At 47.0% G+C, this 17,488-nt stretch overlaps 1 long non-coding RNA gene across 2 annotated transcripts in view; it reads left to right on the forward strand.

Annotated features, from left to right (window-relative positions):
• The window catches only part of LOC125127725 (uncharacterized), a 155,954-nt gene that overhangs the window by 80,524 nt on the left and 57,942 nt on the right, over positions 1-17,488 (forward strand). The window contains exon 2 of one of the 2 annotated variants that reach the window (XR_007135041.1): positions 14,891-14,966. The exons of the other annotated variant lie outside the window; for it this stretch is intronic. This is a non-coding gene — a long non-coding RNA (uncharacterized LOC125127725). The remainder of the gene's footprint in view (positions 1-14,890; positions 14,967-17,488) is intronic. 2 annotated transcript variants of the gene reach the window in all.

A 17,488-nucleotide genomic window follows, 5' to 3' on the forward strand; every position in this document is an offset into this window, starting at 1 on the left:
TGTGCCATAGCAGTGGCAGCAGTGACAACGTTGGATCCTTAACCTGCTGAACCAGCAGGGAATCCATGAGGTAAGGTCCTAGGAGCTCCCTGGTGGCCTAGCAGGTTGAGGGCCAGGCCTTGTGCTGCTGCTGCTCGGATAATGCTGTGGTTCTGGCCCTGGAACTTTGGACATGCTGCAGGGCTTAGCCAATAAGTAAATAAATAAAGTGTTATCTTAAAAAAAAAAAAAAGCTCTGCACACTCACCCCAAATTGGGACCTTGATCATTGTGGGCCGACAATTGTGGAGAGAGGGAGGGAAAACCCTCCTTTCCCTGAAAGTTCCCATCCATCCTTGAATAAACATCATCCATCTATGGCAGCCACTGGCTGCCCATCCTCCAATTAGCTCCTGCTACAGTTTTAGCTTCAAATCTTAATGCCCCAAACATGTAGCACAGGTCTGATTAATGAGACGACTGTGCCAAACTCAGGATCAGAGAGCGGCTCCCGGTCTCTTCCTTTACACCCTGTGGCTTAGCAACCACTTCGGCAAATTTCCCCGTGAAATAGACAAGGCGACTGAGTGCAATAAAAACTAAAGGCTGTGGCAGATAAATATCAGCGTCTCTCCAGGCCATCCTCGCCATGTGACAGGGGTCCTCTGGAATCCTAAATGCCCTGTCGTGAATGCCAGGGTCAAAGGCACCCATGCTTTGCTTTGCCCAGCAGTCCTCTTCAGTCTGTAAGATCACTTACAGGACCAGCTCCTTTCTGGGAGGTAGAGTGATTTATATGTGGAGTAGCCAGATGTGTCCTAGTTCCGTGTGACATGATTGATGCCCACACATGACATTTGAGAATGGGGCTGAAGGTCACACTCAGGAGGTGACCTGAATTAATACTGAACATCCAAACAGGAGAGAAAGGGGCTTTTGTCTTGCTCAGACATTGTCAGGCCCCCTAATATGATTCTGGGCCCCTTGCATTTTTCCCAGATGGAAACCATATTTACTGAGCTCTTTCCTGCATGCTGGGCCCACTTAACAAGCAATGCTGAAGCTTCTGAGAGGTGCTTTAGGCCTCTGCACACATCATCTTATGCATCCTCCACAACAACTCTGTCCAGGGGATGAATTATCTCCAGGATTCTCACACATGATTAAGCTGAGGCTTAGGTGGTGACATAACTTGCCCAATAATGGAGCTGGATTTGAGCCCCATTCTGACTCCAAGTTCAATTTTCTTAATAAAACTTCCTCCCTCTCCATCCCTGTTTCTACTCTCATCCTCTTCATTCACACACACACACACACACACACACACACACACACAAACTCTCTTCTTCGCACTTGAACCCTTGTGTGAGCCAGTATTATCAACAGTCTACCACAGTATAACTTCATTGGTCCAAACCGTAGGGACTTAGAGTCTAAATTTTCCATGATATTGAGGCTTTATGGAGTCAATGTTTCAGGTGCGTTTAGATTTTTCTCTTAAACAAAGGTTCAGCAAATGTTTTCTCTAAAAGGCCAGACAGTAAAGATTTGGGCCTTTGTGGGTCTCGTGGGTCTCTGTCATGACTCTTCAACCCAACCACTGTAGCACAAAAGCAATCATAGGCAATGTGGAAAGGAATAAGCGTGGCTGCTTCAACAAAACTTTATTTACAAAGACAGGCAATGAACCAGATCTGGCCCAGGGGCCACAGTTTGGGACCCTATAGTCTGAAACTCAAGTCATTGTTAAAAGACCTTAGGGCTTTAGACACTGGGTCTGTCTACCCTATCAGAAGCGAAGCAGGGTGCAGGGCCCTTGCAGTCAGGCAGCAGAAGTTAGCAACTTTTTAAAGAAGCAATGTGATCAACATTGCTTCTATCCTCAGACAGCCAGACCAGCAGGTCTCAACATGTTTTCTGCAGGAAGACAGCGACAGGCATTTTGCCATAAAAGAGTTCTCTGAATTAAGAGGTTTAGGAAAACTCGGATTAGGGAGTTGAACTGTTTCCATTATTGCAGGACTTCTCAAGGCATTTAATGTGCTAACGAGCACTATCAAATAATGTCTAGGGGAGTTCCCGTGGTGGCTCAGTGGTTAACGAATCTGACTAGGAACCATGAGGTTGCAGGTTTGATCCCTGGCCTTGCTCAGTGGGTTGGGGATCCGGTGTTGCCGTGAGCTGTGGTGTAGGTTGCAGATGCGGCTTGGATCCTGGGTTGCTGTGGCTCTGGCGTAGGCCGGCAGCTGCAGCTCCAATTCGACCCTTAGCCTGGGAACCTCCATGTGCTGCTGGAGCGGCCCTAGAAAAGACAAAAAGACAAAATCATCATCATCATCATCTCTAGGAAGGGAGAGCAGTTCAGGTCTCCCATGCTGGCCTGATCTTGTGCACAGACCTTTGTGTGCAGAGTACATCTGTGCTGTATTCTCTGAGAAAACTGTTGTAGACTCCAGGTCCTCACGTTTTTCATACTGTGTTACTTTTCTACCGCTTGTCCCAGTTGTTCCCACTTGAGGGTACCCACACAGCTGCTACCGCCCACACAACAGTCTACTTCATCTTCAGAGCAACACTGCAGTCCAGTTGGGAATTTGGATGCTGTACCTCCTCATGATCATGTGGATGAGATCAGCCTGGAGGGTATGAGAAGAACAGGGTTGGGGTGGAGGCTGGTGCATTTCTTTCCTCCGGTTCTACAAGCTTGTAGGTCTGGACCTTCTAGAAGGTTCCAGAAACTCATCTCCAATGCCTCTGGTTTGAGAGACTAGATGGAAAATCTCCATAAGAACACAGGCTCAGCGCTTCATGAAGCCTGACACAGGAGCGGTTTACTTCAATCAGGAACCTTAGGGACTCTGATGGGAGTATGGTTGGGGACATTCATGCCTGGAGGTGATCACCTCCTGAGATCTCAGTGAGAAGGCAGGACTTGGGGTGGGGAGTCACTGCTGGAGTGGAGAAAACATCTAGGGAGAGTGGTTTTAGCTCTAAGGAGATTTTGGTGTAGCATCTTGAAGACAGAAATGCCGATGCTGACCAGCCCTGGCTCAGAGCATGGGGGTACTGGGGAGGTGTGTGAAAGAGCTTCACATAAAAAAGGCTGAGGTATTGTTTGAACGAAGAGTCTGGGGGCAATTCAGACCTTTCTGTCCCCTTCTGAGGAGGGAGGTGTTTTGGCAAAGTCTAGGATCTGGCTTACAGGACACCACTATTCTTTAAGCCTATGCTTTAGTCACCAGCACAGAGCCCATTCTCACAAACTAAGTAGTAAATGAGAAGTCAAAAAAGCTCTATCCAGGCCACAGAGACCTCCAGCAAACGGAGCGCCATGGTTGACGGGAGAGGTCCCGTCCATCTCCATCGGGCAGTGGTCAAGGGGTTCCTGAGTCTTATTCACAGTGTGTAGCATTTTACAATGAGGTTGTGTGCTATTTCTATAATTGAAAGTAACTTAAAAAAAAAAAGACAAAGGGAATCAGGAAACAAGATGTGACTTTAGGCTCAGCCTCATTTCCATCTCAAAAAGATGGGGGAGTCCCGTGAGTGAGTGAAAATGTCCTTAAGATTTGTTGATGTGTTGTTATCACCCAGTTTTGTTGTTCTTTTTTTTTTCCTTTCATATGTGTGACCGCCTGACTTTCCTAGTGGTGATCGCTAAGAAAATTCCTAAACTGAATCAAAACAACAAGGACAATAGCAAAAACAAAGAACCATGTCACCATCAGCACAGCTCAGACCTTCTTGGCCAGCCTGGGTTTTCCACAGGCGGTCTTTGTGTTTCAAATGCACCTGCTTCCTTTTCTCTCTCTGATTTCCCAAGTACCTCTGAGAATCCCTCCTTCTTTCCCAGGGACCCAAAAGGAACCCCATGTGGTGGGACCCCCATGGGCTTTGGGGTGCTGCAGTCCCAGCAGAGCCAAGCCCCACCCCCCTCACCCCTGGATGAAGGGTTTTTCCAACTGTGGCTCCCCCTCCACCCAGGCCGGGTGCCTGGTCCTGAAGCCAGGTTTTAGGGAGAGCCTTTTGTGGCCCTCTATCTCATCCATAGAACCTTGGTCTTTTGGATGAGACACTTAGTGGACAAAGTGATGCCCTTTCTTATGAGAAATCAGTCCACTGAGAGGCACTATCCCATCAGTGGGACCCTTGTATTTCCTGCCTGGAGAGTAAGCCCCCTGTTTCCTCCTGGGATGTGAGAAATGGGTTCTAATCCCTCCATTTCCACAACCTCACCTCCTCAGCATCTCCTTTTCACAAATGGGCCCAGAGAGAGCTTCCGGGCCTCAATCTCACCCTGGCGGGGAAGATGAACGTGGCCTCCCTTCCCTGCCGCAGTGAGTCAGGTGAAAGAACACACAGGGAAGAGCCAGACAGTCATGTGTTCAAACCCCAGCCCTGACCCTGACAGCTGTGTGACCGAAGGCCACTCATGGCAACCTCTCTGATCCTCAGTTTCCTTATCTGTAAAATGGGGACCTGACCAGACCCCGCCCCGTGGGGTGGTTATCAGGGAGAAGTGAAGCAGTTCGGAGCTGGCACGGTGCCAAGTCTAGGGATTTCCGAGCGGGACACGACAGCTCACCAGGAAAGACTGTGGCCCGTCCATCCCGGGGAGGCTGTGCCAGATCAGAGGGAAGCTCAACAAGCCACTTGAAAGGGACCTTGACTCATTTTGTGGTAACTGAATGTGCAGTTCAGGAAGTGCTTCGCAAGAGCGAACTGGGCTCCAGCCGCCCCCTCGTCCCCCTGCCCTCTGCTCTGAATCCTCAGGGCCATGACGCTGTTCCCAGCAGCGCTCCCCGTCTGGCATCCGCTGGTGCGCACGCGCATGGGCCACAGGACTTGCGCCTGCGCGCTGCAAGCCCACTGAAGGCTGACCGGGATGCGGTTGCGCGGTTCAAGGACACAGTCCGACCACCTCAAGCCACCATTGAGGCCAGGTGCTCAGCTCTCTGCACCTCTTGTAGCTGATGCTCCTGCAGGTCAGGCCAGCACCACGGAGCACTTGACATTTAATCGTCACAAGCAGCTCTCCTGGAAAGTAGTGAGCAGAAGTTCACTGTTTAAGGCTGGGGAAACTGAGGCATCCCAAGGTTATGAAATGCCCAGGCATGGAGGGTGAGTCCAGTGCTGGGATGGAACCCGGGGAGTTGGACTGCAGAGGCTGCCTCCTAACTGCGGGCATCTAGAATCAGGCACACGGTAGGTCTCCGTGGTTCTAAATAGGCGTGAAAGTGCGGCCCACGTGGTGTTGGGAGTGTGGAGCGAAAGAGGGGTGTGGAGCGGCTTCAGCCCCTGCTGCTGCTTCCCTGGAGGGCGAGGGAGGGGCACTGAGTGCCAAGACACCTCGGGGAGTGTGGCAGGGCCCCCTCTGGTTTCGGGTAGGATGCGCCTCAAGCCTGGGCTACAGCTGCCCTGGGAGTAAGCATAGCCACTCCAGCTGCACCCACGTGGACCCTCCAGCCACCCCGCCCCCCAACTCCCACTGAACACCCCCAGGACATGGACAGCAAGAGCCTGGGGTACTGTGTACTGAGGCCAGTAGAGAACTGTGAGGTGACCTGCTGGGGGCTGATGCCTTTGTGGACCAGAGCCTGGATAGGGTGGGGACCTCTGAGAGGATGAGGCTGCCTGACCATTATCCCCCATCTCTCCCACTCCTGTCTGCCCATGTCTGGCTAGCGGGTTTCCAGGGAAAGGGAAGTGGGAGAGGGAAGTGACATGGGAAAGTGAGTGGCACAGAACTGCAGAGTTAGCTCCCAAGTCCTGAGAAAAGCAGATCCTCCTCTGTCCCTGGCCTCACTGGCCTGGGGGAGAGAGAACAGTGGCTTCACTGGCCTCAGGGAGAGAGAACTGTCAGTTGAGCTGGACCCCTGCTGGGAAGTCAGGGCCTGTCCTAGTTCCTCATTCAAGGCACCCGCCCCAATCCCCAAGGCAGTTAAAAGCCCCGAATTGCCCAACTCAGTCAAGGGAAGCCTGGCCCATGGTCCCGCACACCCTCGGAGCCTGGGCCTGGCTGCCAGGCCTGGTCTGTCTGGCCCCCGAGGCCGGACAGTGACCCACTCTGTGTTCCGGAGCCCACGTGTCGAGGAGGAAACTGCCATTCTGACAGTCCAGAAACATCTGTTCCCCATTCGTCATTGTCAAGCTCTGATGTCTTTTGGGACTAAGTTTGAAGGACAGTTTTTAACTGTCGTTACCAAAAAAGTAAAAGGAAATAAACAATTACAGGCCTTCTTTATTTCAGAACTTTTTTGCTGTGTGGGTAGAAAGCTCTTCCAGTAAATAGGAGCTTGGACTAAATTACCCTCCCAGACAATGAGTTGCTAGAGGGTCTCCCTTCCCCCCTGCTTCACACCCCATTGTGCTGAGAAATGTTGAGATAAATACATTCTGGCTGAGGCTGGAACAAACGAGCAGCAGAAAACATTTCCTTTTCACCTGGGCTTGTCTGTGCATCTTTCAGAAGACACCTGTGACCTGGTCCAGTGCCCCTGATGCTCTGTGATCAAAATGCCTTGAGTGACAGCGGCTGCGCTCAGGACCAGTATCATCATTTACCTTCCTAGCCTGTAACAGCTCCTGCTCTGATCTGGATGTTTCCAAGATGTGCTTGTTTGTACAATGGATGCATCAGTTTAGACTCATGGGAACTGTAGAGGCATCCAGATAAGCCCTGAGAGTTCTTACAGCCTGCCCACTCCATGCCCTGACACACTCGCGTGTCACTGGATTCATAAAGTACCCTGTCTGTCAGAGGCCAAGGGCGGGTGAGTGGTCCGCTTGGAGCCAGTGAAGGACCTTGGCTTTTTGCAGGGCTCCGCTGCACCTGGAGGACTCTCCCACTTAGGCAGGTGCTCTGGGACCTCAGGGACAATGGGAGGATGCTTCTAGCAGGAGTCAGGGTCTAGGTTCCTGGGATGTGACAAGTGAGCCATTGGTCCCTCTCTACCTTCCTGCTTGTCATGTTGGGTGTTTTGGTTTGCTGTGGCTGATGTAACATCCTTGGTGGCTTAAAACAACACAAGTGTATTCTCTGACAGTTCTGGAAGCCAGATGCCCGAAATTAGTCTCACTGGGCTGAAGGCAAAGTATTGTTCTTTTCAGGAGGCTTTTTCGGAGGGGAGATTTGGCTTCCTTGACTGTTCAGCTTCCAGAGGCTGCCTGCACCCCTGAGTAGTTATTGCAGAAGCCTCATTACAAAGATGCAATCAAACCTTGTTGGGAGAACTGTAGTATATTTGGGGCCACCCATCTCTGCTGCAACCAGTTTCCTTGGGGGCAGTGTCCCTTCCTTCCACTGTGTGATATCTAGGGGAGGGGGTGGCACCAGATGCCACACAGGAGCGAGATGCCAGTTCCTCTTAGCCTCTCTTAGTGCAGCCCGGGCCTGAGCGAGGGAATTCAGGGAGGGGACATACCACCAAGCTCCATTGTTGGGATGCTGTTATCTAAGACTTGGGAGCTTACCTTGTTCAGCTCAGCAGTGACCCCCCCTCCCCCAAAAGCACATCCCTCCTGCTTTGTGCCCATTTTGGCCATGCCTGTTCTCTGGCCCTGCCCATTCCTAAACTGGACAACCCAGCCCTGCCCATGATTCAAGGAACTGCCATTCTCTTAGCATATAGTCCCTTGTGATGTTCCCAGATACAGATTCTGTTGCTCCCGCATTCAAGACCTGTAATACAAGGACTGTCTACTGTGTTGAATAAGTGGAGGACTTGAGGATTCATTTCCGTGCCGTTTTACAGTGGGGTTGATACGCCTCGAAAGCCTGGTTCTGACATCAAGGCCCTGACTGCTGTCAGTGAGAGGTGTGCCAGGGGTCCCTTGGGGGAGGGGTGGTGAGGGACGATGCAGCTGGTTTCACTCATTTCTGCTCCTGGTTATGTCTTGTACAACAGGCTCTTGGATTATATAAGATGGCATCGTTATTGCCAGAGCCCATGTTGGGTTCAGCATATGCTACCCCCAAATAGGGCACTGGGGTGCTTTGAGGACTTGAGCAAACAGCGGCTGGAAGTTTGCTCCGTTCTCCTTCCCCAGTTGCCCTTCTTCCCTGAAACAGGTCATAAAGCCCTCCTGTGAGAGGTGGCCTCCCTTTACTTGGAGGAAAGGAGCATCCTTATCTCTGAGGACAAAGAGGTGCCAAGAAGAATCCTAACAAACAGGCCTTGCTGGGCACCCCCCCAACCCGTTTCTTCCACTCACACCCCCCCCCCCCCCGCCGCATATTCCTGCACGCCTGCTCACTCTTCATGAAACCCAGCACAGAATGCTCAGGCCCAACTGTCTCTTTAGGTCCTCATTTCCTTAGGAAGGCTTCCAGGTTATGTAGAATGGATATGAAATAAGTGTCTATGCTTTTCTCCTATTAATCTTTGTCCGTTTAATTTTCAGGCCCAGACAGGGACCTCACGATGGTCAAGGAAAGACTTTTTCCTTTCCTAGGGCCCTGTATTTGCTCCCTAACCTCCCGCTTACTCCCCTTGGTGCAGGACACAGAGGACACAGAAGTGGGCCTGAGGGTCAGTCACGGCAGGCAGGAGCCTTAGTGAATGCCTGGCAGGGGGTTTTGTTTAGGTGCATCTCTGAAGCACTTGGACACAAAGTGAATATTTGCTGAATGAGTGAATGAATGAATGAAGGAAGGAAGGCTGCAGTCCAAACCAGCCCCCCTGCTAGACATGCCCATCGAGAGCGGCAGGCTGCTTCAGCAGCGAACCCCTGGAGCCAGCTGAGGAGTAGTGAACACTGCCCATTTTCTTTTGTCTCTTTTTTTTTTTGTTGTTGTTGTTGTTGCTATTTCTTGGGCCGCTCCTGCAGCATATGGAGGTTCCCAGGCTAGGAGTTGAATGGGAGCTGTAGCCACCGGCCTACGCCAGAGCCACAGCAACGCGGGATCCGAGCCTCGTCTGCAACCTACACCACAGCTCACGGCAACGCCGGATTGTTAACCCACTGATCAAGGGCAGGGACCGAACCCGCAACCTCATGGTTCCTAGTCGGATTCCTTAACCACTGCGCCACGACGGGAACTCCCCGTTTTCTTTTTGTTCTGTTTCTGTTATGCCTCCAGGATTCCTATGGACCAGAAACAAAACATAAACTTCAGTCTCCAAATTGGGCTTTTATTTAAGAGAGCTCAGAAGAGGGCAGTGAATGTTGGTGCCAAAATTTTTTTTTTAATTTTATTTGAATATAGTTGACTTACAAAGTTGAGTTAATTTCAGACATACAGCAAAGTAAATCATTTATACATCCACATGCATACATTCCTTTTCGGATTCTTTTCCCATAGAGGTTATTACACAGTATCAAGTAAATTTCCCCATGCTATACAGTAGGTCCTTGTTACCTGTCTATTTTATACATAATAGTGTGTATGCATAGTTTTAAAGCATTTTGGAATGATGTGGATATAAAGAACACAAGTAAAAATGTTCTTTTAAAATATTTTTATTACAGTTGAGTTACAATGTTCTGTCAATTTCTGCTGTACAGCAAAGTGACCCAGTCACTTCTTCTCATATTATCTTCCATCATGTTCTATCACAAGTGATTGGATAGAGTTCCCTGTGCTATAGAGCAGGACCTCGTTGCTTATCCATTCTAAATGGAATAGTTTGCATCTACTAACCCTAAATTCCCAGTCCATCTCACTCCCTCCCCCTCCCCCTTGGCAACCATAAGTCTGTTCTCCATGTCTCTAAGTCTGTGTTTGTTCTATAAATAAGTTCATTTGTGCCATATTTTAGATTCCACATAAAGTGATACCATACGGTATTCTTTGTCTTTCTCTTTCTGACTTATTTCACTTAGTATGAGAATCTCTGGTTTCATCCATGTTGCTGCAGGTGGCATTATTTTGTTCATTTTTTTGTCTGGGTAGTATTCTATTGTGTATATGTACCGCATCTTCTTAATCCATTCATCCCTTGATGGACATTAGGTTGTTTCCATGTCTTGGCTACTGTGAATAGTGCTGCTGTGGACATAGGGATGTGTGTGAAAGATGTACTTTATCATCATTGTGGATATCTGCGTAAGTTTACAGATGGCTCTTCATTGATAATAACACTTTATAAACTACAGGTTCTTTGGGGAATTAGCCCGGAGGTACCAAGAAGGGCTAAGACTGATTGTAGCTGAGATCCAGGGGAGCCTGGGGTAAGGTACGGGTGAGACCAAACTCAAAGCACCAGGAGAACAGGCTGAAGGCAGGCAGGGTGCAGGTAGAGGAAGCCTTTCAAACAGAAGGCTCTAGGACAGGAGTCAGCCCTCCTCGGAGAGGGACAACCTCTGACTGACTCCAGCATAGTTTGCAAGGAACTGAGACGTTTCCTGAGATATGAGGCTTTTGGTGCTAAAACGGGGACAGTCCCAGGCCAACTGGGATGGCTGGTCATTCAAGTTTCAACCTGTCTCTGGAAGTTTCTAGTGATGAAAGAACCTCAGTCCCTTGGGGATGACCGAGATTTCTTTGTCATCCTCTGGTTAGGTGGGGTTGGGGTGTGAAGGCGGGGGAAGGGTCACCCTACCATCACCCCTTGGAACAGAAGCAAGAGCCTTTCTGAGATTTTGGGCTCTGGAGTGGAAGGTGAATGCTTAAAAACTTTGCGGATTTCATGGGAATAATAAGATTTAATTTTTAACAATAAATGTTAATATTCAACAACATGCAGATGTGTTTCTCAGAGTTGGTACTGAGTCCGTGTAGAAACTATCCTTTCTCCAAAGGTGAAACGGCACTGGAGTTCATTTGAGTTTCAGAGGGAGAGCAGCTTACTTTGTGCCAGCAGAGCTCAATGAAGCTTACTGTGGCAGGTCATATCACCAGGGTACCACTATGCAGAGGTACCCCAGAATCTTGACTTGGAGGCTTTGAGGTCTCCAGCCTCTCTTCCCAGAGGCTTCTCCTCTCATGGTCCATCTCTCATATTTAGATCCTCTAGAAATGTATATATAACTCAGCTGCAAGTCAGAAATGCAAAAAATATATAACTTTCGTCTTTTTAAAAAATATCTGGAGTTCCCGATGTGGCTCAGCCGGTTATGAACCCGATTAGTGTCCATGAGGATGTGGGTTTGATTCCTGGTCTCACTCAGTGGTTTAAGGATCCAGCATTGCCACAAGCTGCAGCATAGGTCTCAGATGCAGCTGAGATCTGGAGTTGCTCTAGCTGTGGTGTAGGCCAGCAGCTGCAGCTCCAATTCGACCCCTAGCCCGGACATTTCCATATGCCACAGGTGTGGCTCTAAAAAAAAAAAGAAGAGAAAAAAACCCACTAAGCTCAGAGATCCCACTGTGGTGCAGTAGGTTAAGAATCTGAGTACAGTGGGTTGGGTCACTGTGGAGGCTTAGGTTAGATCCCTGGCCCATGAACTTCCATATGCTGTGGGTGCAGACATTAAAAACAAAAACAAAAAACCCGAAAAAACCCACCTCCTCTCATCTTGCACGCAAGGCCTCTTTCCTGTGGGTAGCAACAAAATATTTCATTTTACTAACTGAAGAGATCTCCATTTCTACTGCTTTAAAACTTAGACTCCGAGAGAGCTAAGTTTCTGATGTCACCCAAGGTTTCTTCTCCCCTTTTGCTTTTCCAAGACACAGTCCAGGTGCCAAAAGTGGGTCTGTGTGCCCTGTCACTTTCAGAAAGGAGGAGCTGGCCTCCCAGAGAAGAAAGTTCCTCCCTCTTGGTCTTCAGGCACCAACCTCTGACCTTACTGTGTCCTCCAATCTTGGCATCTAGGTCTGGGGTTACTTGTGGGGTGTTCAGACCGTGGGCACAGTGCAAATTCTGCTGTGCCCTGCGTCTGTCCTAAGGCTGGCTGAGAGGTAATCAATAGCAGGATTATACCACAGTTTGTTGATCTGTTCCCCTGTTGATGGTCATTGGGGCTATTTCCAATTTTGGAGTACAGTGAAAGCTGTGAAGAACAGGTGCCAAGTCTTTCTTTCTTCCTTCCTCCCTCCCTCCCTCTCTTCCTTCCTTCCTTTCTTTATCTTTTTATGGCTACATCCGAGGCCTATGGAGGTTTCCCAGGCTAGGGGTCGAATCGGAGCTACAGCTGCAGGCCTACACCACAGCCACAGCAACTCGGGATCTGAGCCGCATCTGCAACCTTCACCACAGCTCACAGCAACACTGGATCCTTAACCCACTGAGTGGGGTCAGGGATCAAACCCAAGTCCTCATGGATACTAGTCAGGTTCATTACCTCTGAGCCATGATGGGAACTCCTAGTGGATGATTTTTTTTTTTTTTTCTCTTGGGAAAATACCTAGGAGAAATACCTAGGTCACATTCTATGTTGAATTTCTAAGTAAAACTACTGTATGTTCCCACCAGAAAATACAAGAGTTCCAGTTGTTCTATGTCTTAACCAATATTTGGAGGGGTCAGTCTTTATAAAATTTTAGGCATTCTAGTACATGAAAAATGATATCTTGTGGTTTTAATTTGCATTTCTCTAATTATTAATTATGTTCAACAACTTTGCATGAGCCTGTTGGCCATTTGTAAAGTGTCTGTGCTTGTTCTTTGGCTATTTTTAATATTGGACTGGATATCTTTCATTTTGGATTTATAGGCATTCTTTATTCTGGATGCAAGTACTTTGCCTGCTAAATGTATTGAGAATATTTTCTCAGTCTATGACTTGTCTCTTTTTTCATTTTCTTTGTTTCTAACAAGAATTTGATGAAGGGCAATTTATCATTTAAAACATTTTTATGATTAGTTTTTTTGCATGTCCTAAGAAATCTTTGCCTGCCCCAAGATTGCAAAGATCTTCTGTGTTTTCTTCTACAGGTTTCATAGGTTTAGGATTTTATAATCAATAAGCCTAAATATGTACTGCTCAATTTTAATTTGAAGATTTTCTAGATACTTCGTCGTTGATTTCTAATTCCTGTGTGGTCTGAGATACATGCTGAACTATATCATGTAACTATATACATGCATAACTATATCTACCATGTAGATCACAGGCAAAAACAAGTGCTGGTTATCTCTGAAAGAAATTACAGAAGGACTAAAAGGGTGATCTTTTATTTTGACCACACATTTACCATTTTTGGTATCTTCTTCCCATATTGAAGACCCAGGGTTCCTTCTCGTGTCATTTCTCTTCAAATGCAATAACTTCCTTTCACATTTCCTGATGAAGAATTTGCTCAACTTCGTTTAACTAAACAAGTCTGTGACCTTAATTTTTGTAAAGATATATTTTACTGGATGTAGAGCTTTACCATGAATCATTTCATTATCTTATCATCCCATGATCTCTGGCTTCATTGCTTCTGATAAAAAGTCAGGTGTGATTCATATCCTTGGTCCGTTGTATGTGTGTCATTTTCTTTGGCTGCCCAAGACTTTGCTCTTTATTTTTCAGCAGTTTAACTATGATATGCAGCTCTGGGTGTGTGTGTTTATCTTCCTTGGAGTTTGCTGAGATTCTTGGGTTCATAAGTTAATGTTTTCCAACAAGTTTAGGAAATTTTCAGCCATATTCTTTCAAATACTTTTCCTGCCCATTTTCCCTCTCTTCCCTTCTGTGATCCCAATTACACATGTATTAGACAGCTTGATATTGTACTAAATGTCACTGAAGCACTTTCATTAAAAAAAATTTGTTTTTGCTCTGTGTTTTTAAGATTGGATAGTTTATATTGGCCTGTCTTCTAGTTCATTTACCCTTTTTTCTCTTGCCTCCAACCTAATATTAGGTCTATCCACTGATTTTTTTTCAGTTTTTAGTCTTGTTGGTTCTAGAACTTCATTTGGTTCTTTCTTTCTTCCCTTCTTCCTCCTTTTCTTTTCTTCTTCCTTCCTTTCTTCCTTCCTTCCTTCCTTCTTCTTTCTTTTCCTTCCTTCCTCGCTCCTTCCCTCCCTCCCTCCCTCCTTTCTTTCTTCCTCCCTCCCTCCTTTCTTTCTTTCTTTCTTTCTTTCTTTCTTTCTTTCTTTCTTTCTTTCTTTCTTTCTTTCTTTCTTTCTTTCTTTCTTTCTTTCTTTCTTTCTTTCTTTCTTTTTCTCTCTCTCTCTCTCATCTTTTTAGAGCCATATCCCCATTGTATGGAGGTTCCCAGGCTACAGGTTGAATTGGAGCAGCAGCTACCAGTCTACACCACAGCCACAGCAACTTGGGATCCAAGCCACGTCTGCAGCCTACACCACAGCTTACAGCAAGGCTGGATCCTTAACCCACTGAGCAGGGCCAGAGAGCAAACCTGCGTCCTCATGGATACTAGTCAGATTCGTTTCTGCTGAGCCACAACAGACTCCAGAACTTCATTTGGTTCTTTACTAAAAATTGTTTCTTTTGCTCTGCTGAGACTACACCTCTTCACTCATTATGGTAATTTTTTCCTTTAGTTCCTCAAACATGTAATAGCTACTGTAAATTTCTGGTCTGCTAATTCTAACATCTGCGTTATTTTGGAGTTCTTTCTGTTGATGGATTTTTTTTTTTAAGTATGGGCTGAATTTTTCTTTTTCTTTGCATGTCTAGTTATTTTTTTATTGTCTCCTGGTTTTTGTGGAAAATAGATTTAGAGATTCTGTATCTTTTGCCTCTCTTTGATGATAGCAGGCAGTTAATTATGGCATAGGAAATTGATGTTGCGAAAGCTTGGTTTTTACCCTTTAAAGTGTGTCTATCTCGATGTTTTTCTTAGTCTGAGGGGGAAATTTTAATTCTAGGACATAGTTTTTGCTTGCTTCCACTCCTCCTTCCCTGGATAGCAATAGAATGCCCAATGTGTCTATGAAATCTCTCCCGGAAAAACTGTCAGGATTCAAACTCCAAACTCTGTCTCTCATGAAATGGGCAGCAGTTAAAATCTGTGCTCAGCTCTTTAAAAATTTAGCTTTTTTTTAAGATTTATCTTCTCAATTTCCAGCCTCTCTGGCAGACCTGAACTCTGTCCTCTGATGCCTCAAGCAATAAGATCACAACTTTCTGCCTGGCAGACTGAGGTGAGCCCTCTCTATCTAAATATAGAAATCTCATCCAGTGTGGTTCCTCCTTTCAAAGGTCACAGTCCGCCTGATTTCTGCTTGCTTCAGGTTGCTCTCTAATGCTTGCAAGTAGTTCATTTCTAAAATATTTTGTTTGGAGTGTATACTTGTTATCTGCAGGAGCACTGGCCCAATAGAAGCTACTCTACTGTCATCAGAACCAGAACTTCTTCTGACCCATTTTAAGGTTTTTAAAATATTTTGCAGAATTGACCCTCACAAATATTGTACCAAATTACATTCTTCCTGGTAGTAGATGGAGTCTTTGCTATCCTACCCCCTTGGCAGCCAGAATATCTTCAGCTAAATACCATGAAATGCTGGAACCTTAAAGATCACCAGTTGCACTAATTCCCAGTTCAAGGTCCCTGGATCCCAACAGGATTCATGAAAGTAGTACAGGGGTTAGGAGAATTTTGCTAAGTTATAAACACTATCTCCAAATATGAAAGATATAGTTATCCATAACTAAAACTTCAAATGTCATTACTTTGGGTTAGAATGACATCAGATTTTTCATGGAGTCATTGACTTCTTTTGCTAGTCAGGACTTCCTTTTGATAGTTAGTTACATTCTCAGCCAACCCAAACTGGCAAAATGCATTATTATTGATAAGTGAAGTGTGGCTTTGAGGGCATAGAAACCTTGGGGACAAAGTGAGTCAGAGGAGTTGGTGGTGGCCCCAGACCCTTTGAGCAGTGATAGGCATGTTCTGCAGATGAATTTAGACTTCATCATTGTCTTTCTTTGTCTGGATCACTTTTTTGGCTACAGCTGTAGCGCCTTTGTTTACTGAGGCCGAAGAGATGAAAGAGCATGCCTGGAGTCACACAGACTTACACCCACTGTGGATGCAGAGATCAAAACCTGAGATTAGACTTTGTTCTGAACACAGAGGCACATTTCAACTGTGCAGAAGCAATTCTGCCATCTCTTGTGGTTCAGAGAGGAAAATGGAAGAGGGTCAGCTCGGAGAAGAGGATCTTAGAGAGCCATCCTAGGAACCTTTGAAGATCGGGTGGGCAGCCGCGTTCTTTGAAGTACCTGTGATTCCATGTGATTTGCTTTCTGAGGCAAGAACAAGCTGGTGGAATCCAGGTGAAGAGATTTTCCTCAAGCACGGACCCATTTCATCTTGCCAGGTTTTCCTTTATTCACCACAATGTTCATTTCTTATTTTTTGACCCTGGGCTTGAATATGTGTGTGTGGACTCCTGTCAGTCCTGTTTCCTAGATATTTAGAAGGAAACACTTCCCATCTTTCGTAATCACCAGAAATGACGGAAATAATGCAAACACACAGGTTGGTTTTCCTTTTACAACTCCTCCAACATTCAGACAAATGCTCCATATTTCTTAGTATGTATTTTCTGTAGCCACACTTATTTCATGACGTTTTTCCCCGGGGAAATCAAAGTTCCCATATGAGGCAGCTATCATGAAGCCATGGAGGCTTTTGTCAAATACTGATTGCTTCAAAAGCGCTTAGATCAACCTTTCACTGCCTCCACTGTGAGTGTATGACTTAGCCACGCCCCTCAGCCACTTCTTTCTTTTTCTTTCCTTCCTTCTTTCTTTGTTTTTTTTTGTTTGTTTGTTTGTTTGTTTTTGTTTTTTGTCTTTTTAGGGTCATATCTGCGTTATATGGAGGTTCCCAGGCTAGGGGTTGAATTGGAGCTGTAGCCACTGGCCTACACCACAGCCACAGCAATGTGGGATCCATGCTGTGTCTGCAGCCTACACCACAGCTCATGGGAACACTGGATCCTTAACCCACCGAGGGAGGCCAGGGATCAAACTCCCGACCTCCTGGATACTAGTCAGGTTTGTTACCACTGAGCCATGGTGGGAACACCTGCTATTTTATTTCTAACTGTGTTCTCAGAAGTCCAGCTGACCAAGCTGGGTCAGGTGTGGCCAGGACACTCCTGCCTGGTGTCTGGTGGAGCTCTCTCAGGAGCCCAGGACCCCGTTCACATGCCTCAATCCCATCTCAGAGGTCTGGGGTTTGGACGACCAGATCCTCTGGGTGGCAAGGAAGCAGCTGCATGGGAAGGAGTGCGGAGTTGGGTGGAGAGGCCTCAAACCTCCAGGACAGTCATAGGCTCTTACCCCTTTCACAACAGAAGCGACACTTGTCCCACTTGTTTTTCTATCGAGCCAGGCCCACGTTGTCACAAGGAGGGAAGTGCCAAGGGCCCCACATCCTAACACTGGAGCCAGCACTGACTTCAAGAAGACACCTGGAGAGGTGCTGGGACAGGATGCAGTGAGGGGGATATGGCTCCCACAGAGACTGACTGCAAATGGAGGGGGCAGGAAAGGCTTCTCAGAGAAAGGGGCTGGAGGAGGTGGGCGTTCTGCTATCTTCGATGGAAGGTCCAGGGCACTGGCAGCAGGAGACCGCGAAAGCTGTCGCCTCTCCACCTTGAACCTGGTGAACTAAGTCAAATCCTAACTTTCTCAGTCCAGGACCTGG

This window comes from Phacochoerus africanus, chromosome 5, assembly GCF_016906955.1.
Source record: "Phacochoerus africanus isolate WHEZ1 chromosome 5, ROS_Pafr_v1, whole genome shotgun sequence".
NCBI lineage: Eukaryota > Metazoa > Chordata > Mammalia > Artiodactyla > Suidae > Phacochoerus > Phacochoerus africanus.